The sequence below is a fragment of the Microtus ochrogaster genome, chromosome 2 (assembly GCF_000317375.1).
Source record: "Microtus ochrogaster isolate Prairie Vole_2 chromosome 2, MicOch1.0, whole genome shotgun sequence".
Classification (NCBI taxonomy): domain Eukaryota; kingdom Metazoa; phylum Chordata; class Mammalia; order Rodentia; family Cricetidae; genus Microtus; species Microtus ochrogaster.
In genome coordinates this window covers 28,692,595-28,700,094 of record NC_022010.1, presented here as the reverse complement: position 1 = coordinate 28,700,094, position 7,500 = coordinate 28,692,595, and the positions used below count along the sequence as shown (strand labels likewise).

General features: G+C 48.6%; 1 protein-coding gene across 1 annotated transcript in view; it reads left to right on the top strand.

Annotated features, from left to right (window-relative positions):
• Urad (ureidoimidazoline (2-oxo-4-hydroxy-4-carboxy-5-) decarboxylase) overlaps positions 1-7,500 on the top strand; it is a 10,637-nt gene that overhangs the window by 1,710 nt on the left and 1,427 nt on the right. The gene's annotated exons all lie outside the window — the stretch shown is intronic.

The window sequence follows — 7,500 nt, the reverse complement described above, 5'->3', positions numbered from 1 at the left end:
GAGTAGCCAGTGCTCTTAACCACGGAGCCATCTCTTGACCCCAATCTAAAGGTTTTTGAAGAAAATGACCAAACTAGAAGTCAATCTCATGACTTCTGGAGGATTTTCTAGATAATCTAAAAACAAAATTAGAAAGGTGTGTGTGTGTGTGTGCGCGCGCGCGCGTGCTCTCACAAACATGCACATGTGCTGTGTGGTATATGTTTGTGTGCACACACGTGGGGTGGGTGCACGCATAGAGGAGAACTTCGGCTATCTTCCCCTTCCTCTCGGCTTTTTCCCTTTGGAACAGGGTCTCTCACTGAACCCAAAGTTTGTTTTAGCCAGAATGACCTGCAAGCCTTGGAAGAATCTGCCTGTACCTGCCTTCAACACTGGAATAGCCAGCCAAGCGAGGCTTTTGACCGGGGTGCTGGAGACTCAAGTTCTCACACCCCTGTGCAATCTTTTGTCTTTGGACAACAAGGAACAAACTGGGCAATAGAATCTTTGCCGTTTAAGGGTAGAAATGACCTAAAGGGAGTGCCTTACTTTATGTCTCTGTTTCTGTAACAATTTTGGGGTCAAAAGGGTTTGTATGAATTACACTTCCACATCACAGTCCATGTGGAGGGAATTCAGAGCAAGGAGCTCAAGGCAGGAATCTGGAGGCAGAAACTGAAGCAGAGACCACGGAGGAACACTGTTTATGAGCTTGCTGTCTCTGGTTCTCTCCGCTTCCTTCCTTATCCAGTTCAAGCCCAGCTGCCTAAGGATGGCACCACCCACAGTGGGCTGGACCCTCCCTCATCAATTAACAATTAAGAAAATGCCCCACAAGCCAGGCAGTGGTGGTGCACACCTTTAATCCTAGAGACAGAGGCAGATGAATCTGCGAATTTGAGACCAGCCTGGTCTACAGCGAGTTCCTGGATAGCCAGGGCTACAAAGAGAAACCCCATCTCAAAAAACCAAAGAAGAAATGAGAAGAAAAGAAAGAGAAAGTGCCCTGCAGACTTGGCCACAGACTGATCTAATGGAAGTAATTCTTTGATTGAAGTTTCCTTTTCACAGATGACGAGTTAGTTTGCTTCAAAGTGATAAAAATGAAGTATCACGGGGATAAGGGGTGGGGGTGGATGAAACACAGTGTTATTCCTAGAGAAGGGTTTGTTTGGATTATGCTTTTTAAACAATTTATTTATTTTTGTTTAATACTCATTTGATGTTTTGCCTGCATGTACTTTCTTTTTTTTCGAGACAGGGTTTCTCTGTGGCTTTGGAGCCTGTCCTGGAACTCGCTCTGTAGACCAGGCTGGTCTCGAACTCACAGAGATCCGCCTGCCTCTGCCTCCCGAGTGCTGGGCCTGCATGTACTTTTGTGTGAGGGTGTCAGATCTTGAAGTTACAGACAGTTGTTAGCTGCCATGTGGGTGCTGGGTCCTCTGGAATTGAACCCAGGTTCTCTGGAAGAGCAGCCAGCGCTCTTCTGGACCACCTCTCCATCCTCATGGGTTAGCTTTTATTTTTTTTTTATTTATTTTATTTTATTTATTTATTGAGGATTTCTGCCTCCTCCCCGCCACCGCCTCCCATTTCCCTCCCCCTCCCCCGATCAAGTCCCTCTCCCTCATCAGCTTGAAGAGCCATCAGGGTTCCCTGACCTGTGGGAAGTCCAAGGACCGCCCACCTCCATCCAGGTTTAGTAAGTTGAGCATCCAAACTGCCTATGCCCCCCCAAAGCCAGCACATGCAGTAGGATCAAAAACCCATTGCCATTGTTCTTGAGTTCTCAGTAGTCCATGGGTTAGCTTTTAAAAGGAAGGAAAAGGAGAGAAGGAGGAAGGGAGGGATGGAGGGAAAAAGAAAGAAAGAAAGAAAGAAAGGAAGGAAGGAAGGAAGGAAGGAAGAAAGAAAGAAAGAAAGAAAGAAAGAAAGAAAGAAAGAGAAAAAGAAAAAACTTTCTACCTTGGGCAGAAAACTGAATTTTTAGAGTAAAAGTGAGGTTGCCCTCTCCTTTAAGTGAAACTATGATGTATAGTGTCCACTAGATGGCAGTAGAGGATTACTATTGGGCCCAAGTCTCACCTGCTAATTCAGCGCGTCTAACCTATCCGCTCTCATAGTCCTAAGCATAGGTGGCAGCTGTGGTAAAGAAAAGGAAGGGAGATTGAAACCACAGGCGCTCCTAGGCTAGGGAAATGAACCACACCTAAGGCTGTGGGGTCCAGCTCCAGTGCCAACCCAAACCTACAGCAAAAAGTCAGTCTCTCTCTCTCTCTCTCTCTCTCTCTCTCTCTCTCTCTCTCTCTCTCTCTCCAGTTTCTGCCAGTTTCTCTCCATCTTTGTCTCTTTGTATCTATTTGTGTCTCTCTCTTCACTCTTCTCTTTCTTCTCTGTCTTTGTCTCTAGCACCCTCCACCGTGTGTGTGTGTGCGTGCCCGCGTGCAATAACTTTGCCATACCAATACAAGCTGTTTGTACTGTGGTTGGGGTAGTGGAGATGGTGAGACCTGCTGGCTGGCCAGGAGAGAGAGCTAAAGTCAACAAGATTTAGGTAGGTGGGTTTGACAGAGGGAGATCAAAATCAATAAATACTAAAGATAACCCCTCAGTACCTTGTCTGAGTGGCTGTGTGGGGTGCTATAATTTTCTGGGGTACAGAAGACAAAAAGCAAAAAAAATGGGATCTTGTTAGTTCTGGTCCTAATAAGAATTAAAATGAAGATGCTGTATGTGCTACTGGATAAGAGAAAGGGAACGTGGTGAAGCTAAGGACAAACTAGATCTTGGGGTCATGAAAGAACTTACTGCACTTAAAACTGCATGAGTGACTGGGGGGTGTGGCTCAGGGGCAGAGTGTGTGCTTAACAAGCAGGGGAACCTGAGGGTGACCCCTGCCTGAGACTATAAAGATTTAAACATGGACCGGATGGTGGGGCAGGAGAGGGAGTTCGGTTGCTTGGTGGAGAGGTTTTCTAGGATGTGGAAGCCTTGGGTTTGGTTCCCAGGACACAACACAATCCAGGCACAAAGGCTGTATGCCCAGCACTTGGGAGATGGACGCAGGAAGGTTATCCTCAGCCACATATGGAGTCTGAAGCCAGCCTGGACTACAAGAAACCCTGTCTCTGAAGAAAAATTTAACAGAACAAAAGAAAACCCCTAGACAAGGACACTTAACTCTGTAAATAAGAAAGGGAGAAGCGAGTCCCACTCCTTTTAGTGCTAACATCTGGGCTGAGCCACACAAGGACAGGCACCTGAAGCAGGAGGGACGATGCCAGGGCCTGGCCCATGGGCTCAGGCTAGACAGTTGTTCTTAATGGACTCTGATGAGGGCAGATTGGTTTGTGGGAGGGGCCAGAGACTTGATAGAGTGACCTGGATGGAGAAGCACAGAAGTAAACAACGTGAAAGTGAGAAGGCCAGAAAAATAAGAAAAAAGTGGTGGGGAGCTGGGAGCTCCATGGGGGCTCCAGATCTGCCTTTGGGAAGCACGGTTCTCAGTGGCTCCCCACTGTGGAATGGGGAGGGTGCAGAAAGCCATGCATGACTTGTAGATGTGACATCTGAGAAGGAAAGTCACAAGTAAACTCAAGACACCAAAACCAGGAGCTGAAGAGATGGCTCAGTGATTAAGAACACTTACAGCCCTTGCATGGGATCCCAGTTCAGTTCCAGCACCTCGAGTGACCAAAAACCACCTGGAAATCTAGTTCCATGGGATCAGATGTCTCTTGCCTGCAAGGGCATCCACAAGTATGTAACACGCAAGCACACACACACACACACACACATACACATATACAACTAAAAACAAAGAAACCACAGGTGGAAACGCTGTGGACTGACCCCAGAGCATGCGCAATAAAGCTACTGGAGCCCCCGGGGCAAGGGGACCTAGAGGCTGCCTTGAAACTGAACGAACAAGAGAGAAGCGGTTAAGTGTGTGATGGCACCCACACATATGTCACACACACACACACACAATTCAAAACAAAGAAACCACACGTGAAACTCAGTGTGGGTAATTCATGTAATTCCAGCAATTGGGAGGAAGACCAGGCAAACAAGGGCATTGCCTTGGCTAGATGAGACTGTCACCAAAGGAACACTGTGGCTCAGAGGTTAAGAGCAAATGCTGCTCTGGCAGATGAACTGAGTTCTGTCCGGTCCCAGCACCTGCGTCAGAGCTCACAACCAATCACCAGCTCCAGGGGATGGATGCCTCAATAGCAGGCAAGTGCGCATGCTTCTGGGCACACACTCCCGTGTAAACACATGAAAATTTAAAAATAGGCTGGAGAGATGGCTCAGTGGTTAAGAGCATTGCCTGCTCTTCCAAAGGTCCTGAGTTTAATTCCCAGCAACCGCATGGTGGCTCACAACCAACCGTAATGAGGTCTGGTGCCCTCTTCTGGCCTGCAGGCATACACACAGACAGAATATTGTATACATAATAAACTTTTTTATTAAAAAAAAGAAAATTTAAAAATAAATATATTCAGAAGGTCTCCTTTTGGGGCTGGTGAGATGGCTCAGTGGTTAAGAGCACTGACTGCTCCTCCGGAGAACCTGGGTTCAATTCCTAGCACTCACATGGCAGCTCACAGCTGTCTGTAACTCCAGTTCAAGAGAATCTGACATTGTTATACCAATGCGCATGAAATAAAGCTAAATAAAGTTTAAAAAATCATCCCATAAAAATAAATAAAAGGTCTCCTTTTAAAATAACTCTGTGTGTGTGTGTGTGTGTGTGTGTGTGTGTGTGTAAGAACACGGGTGAAGGAGTTGGTCTTTACTAGATGACACAAGACCATCTCTTGTGCCAGGAGTGGGGGCGCATGACTGGTGTAGACAGAGGGGCACAGGAGGGCCACAGTGGGCTTCTAGGCAGTTGCTGCTTGCTCAGAGGGCACTGTTGTCAGCCCTACCCTTCTCTGGACTCGCAGCAAGTCTTCTTGGTGAGGTTGCCCTCTGTTCCCAGTGAGCAATACCTACCTGCTCCTCGCCTTGTCCTGACACCCAGTGACACAGCTGGGAAAATCTGAGTTTCCATGAGATGTTATGAAACAAATGAGGGTGCCAGAGACTGCCTGCACTGGGCCACCCACGTAGGAGAGACTCCGGAATGCGAGCTGTCTTCCAGTCTCCAGCCTCCTTTTGGGATTAATGGCCTCAGCTGTGGGTACCTTGAAGGCGACACAGTGCAGATGGGAACTAGGGCGGCCCTTGCTGTATATCCGTAGGCAGATGGGCGCTAGCCTCTGCAGTACCCAAGGGACCAGTGATTTGGAGCAGCTAAGGTGGGGACCGTGACTGGGCAAGCCAGCCAGCTTTATTTCTTCTGGTAGGCTACCATTCCAGTTCTTTCTTGTCTGTGCCGCTGAAAGAAGCGCGCGCGCGCGTGTGGGGTGTGTGTGTGTGTGTGTGTGTGTGTGTGTGTGTGTGTGGTGTAAATTTCGGTTCCGCTAATTTAGCGTAATTTTCTTCTGCCCTTTGCCCTGCTCTATTCTAGGCCTCTTTTCTCTTCCCCCTTCTTGTCTTCTCTGCAAGAGTGGCAAACACATCTCACTCCTAGGCAAACATTAACCCAGGCGATGCTTTCAAGAGGGGAAGATAAACCTAGGAGGAGTGAGAAGTGAGGTGTAAGGGCAAGAAGGTTTGGGGGGGTGGCGCTGCTAGGCAGCCCGCACCCGCTCCACGCATGCGCAACAGCAGGTTCCTGTGGAGGGGGGAGATTTCCCACTCCGGTGAAGCCCACCAATAACTGCATCGATGGCTGCTTGAACTGACCCGGGAGCACACGCAGTAAAGCAATTGGATCCTCCTGGGAGAGGTGGCCCAGAGGCTGCTTGTTTTAACTCTAACAAGAAGGATCGATGTGGGTGCGCAGTCTTTTAGTAGCGTAAATGTGCAGCCAAGGCTGTCTGCCCATCCTGGGATTGGATGGATGTGGGGAGAACCTGTCCTGAGTGGCGTGGCAACCACCAGCCCTCTGGCCTCCCAGGTGGGAAATGTAACACACACGTTTTCGCACCACACGGAAAGCTCTCTCGACTGCAGAAGAGAGAACTACTCCAGAGCGTGGTGGTCTAGAATTAGGGTACCCATGACGGGGAGGGGGCTAGAATGGAGCTGGTGACCAACTCCTCTTAGCCTTGCAGAGACAGGCAAGTCATTACAGGGGGCTGTGGGCTTAGAGCGAACTGTGTGCAGGTGCGCAGCTTGGTGACCTTGGGCAGAAGAACTGACGTTTGTTTTCTGAGCCTTTGCTCAATATTCTTTTCTAAAATGGATTTAATTTTTATTTATGTGGTTGTGGTTGTATGACACTCGTTTGTGCGCCGCGGTACCCAAGGAGGCCAGAAGAAATTGTCTGATCCCCTGGAGCTGGAGTTCCGTGTACAGAATACAGGCCACGGATTTGCTTTGGTGCCGGCTTTACTTTCCATCCTGTTATGGAGGCGAGGCGGGGTGGGGGAAACTTTTGGGGAAGGGGAGGCTGCACCATATTTAAAGGGGGTTTTCCTCTCTGTGAGTATTGAGATACAACTTACTAAAGGGTGTTTTAATCAGTTCCCATTTCCAACAAAGCCGCACCTATTCCCACTGCCAAAGGGAGATAGACACCTACCTGCTTTGTGGAGATGGAATAGAAAGGCGGCTGCATCTCATAGTTCCGTTTTCCTGGACTTGCTATGAACATGAACTGCTTGTGCGTTAGGTGCCAGGGTATGGGGAAATGAGTTATCTTTACTTCTCCATAATCGGTAAATTAGGTGTCACTCTCCTTCTTTTACGGAGGGCCGCCCTTCTGGGCACATTTGAGATCTTGTCTAGCCAGGGAATTTCAATTCGCGTTCTTTACAGTGCTTAAACGACGCGACCTGCCAGGAGGGCCGGGAGTCCCCTTAAATTAGAACCCCGGACGCCACAGCTAGACTTTCCCAACGCGAGAGGCCTAGAAGAACGAGAGCTTCCGCCCACGCGGGCTCTTTTGGGATCTGAAGTCAGACAGAGGAGTAACAACACAACCGCAGAGCGGGTGATTATAATTAAAGAAACAAAACAAATAAACAAAAAACCAAAACAATAATAAAAAGGCAAGCCGCTTTCATCAAGAGCGGAAGGATTTCGATGAAATGGGATTCTTTTCGGTTAGCCCGCAAGGTTCATTGACTGTTTCATCCCAGAGACCCAGAACTCACACTTAGAGTCACAAAATCTAGGCATTTATTTGCAAAGCCCCTGGACCCACTCCGCTCCTGCCTGTTCTTCATTGAGGCAGAACGAAACCCATTCCAGGACTTTTGGCGGAAGTCTTCAGGCCTTCGCATCCGGCCCCCTTTCAACATCAAAGCCCCCCTGAGAGCAAAGGACTTTGAAAAGATAGGAGTAGCTAGGACTTCTTATCGCTTCCCAGCTCTCCCAGAGCAGGTCGTAAATTCCCAGCCTCTCCGATCTCTCTCTCTCTCTCTCTCTCTCTCTCTCTCTCTCTCTCTCTCTCTCTCTCTC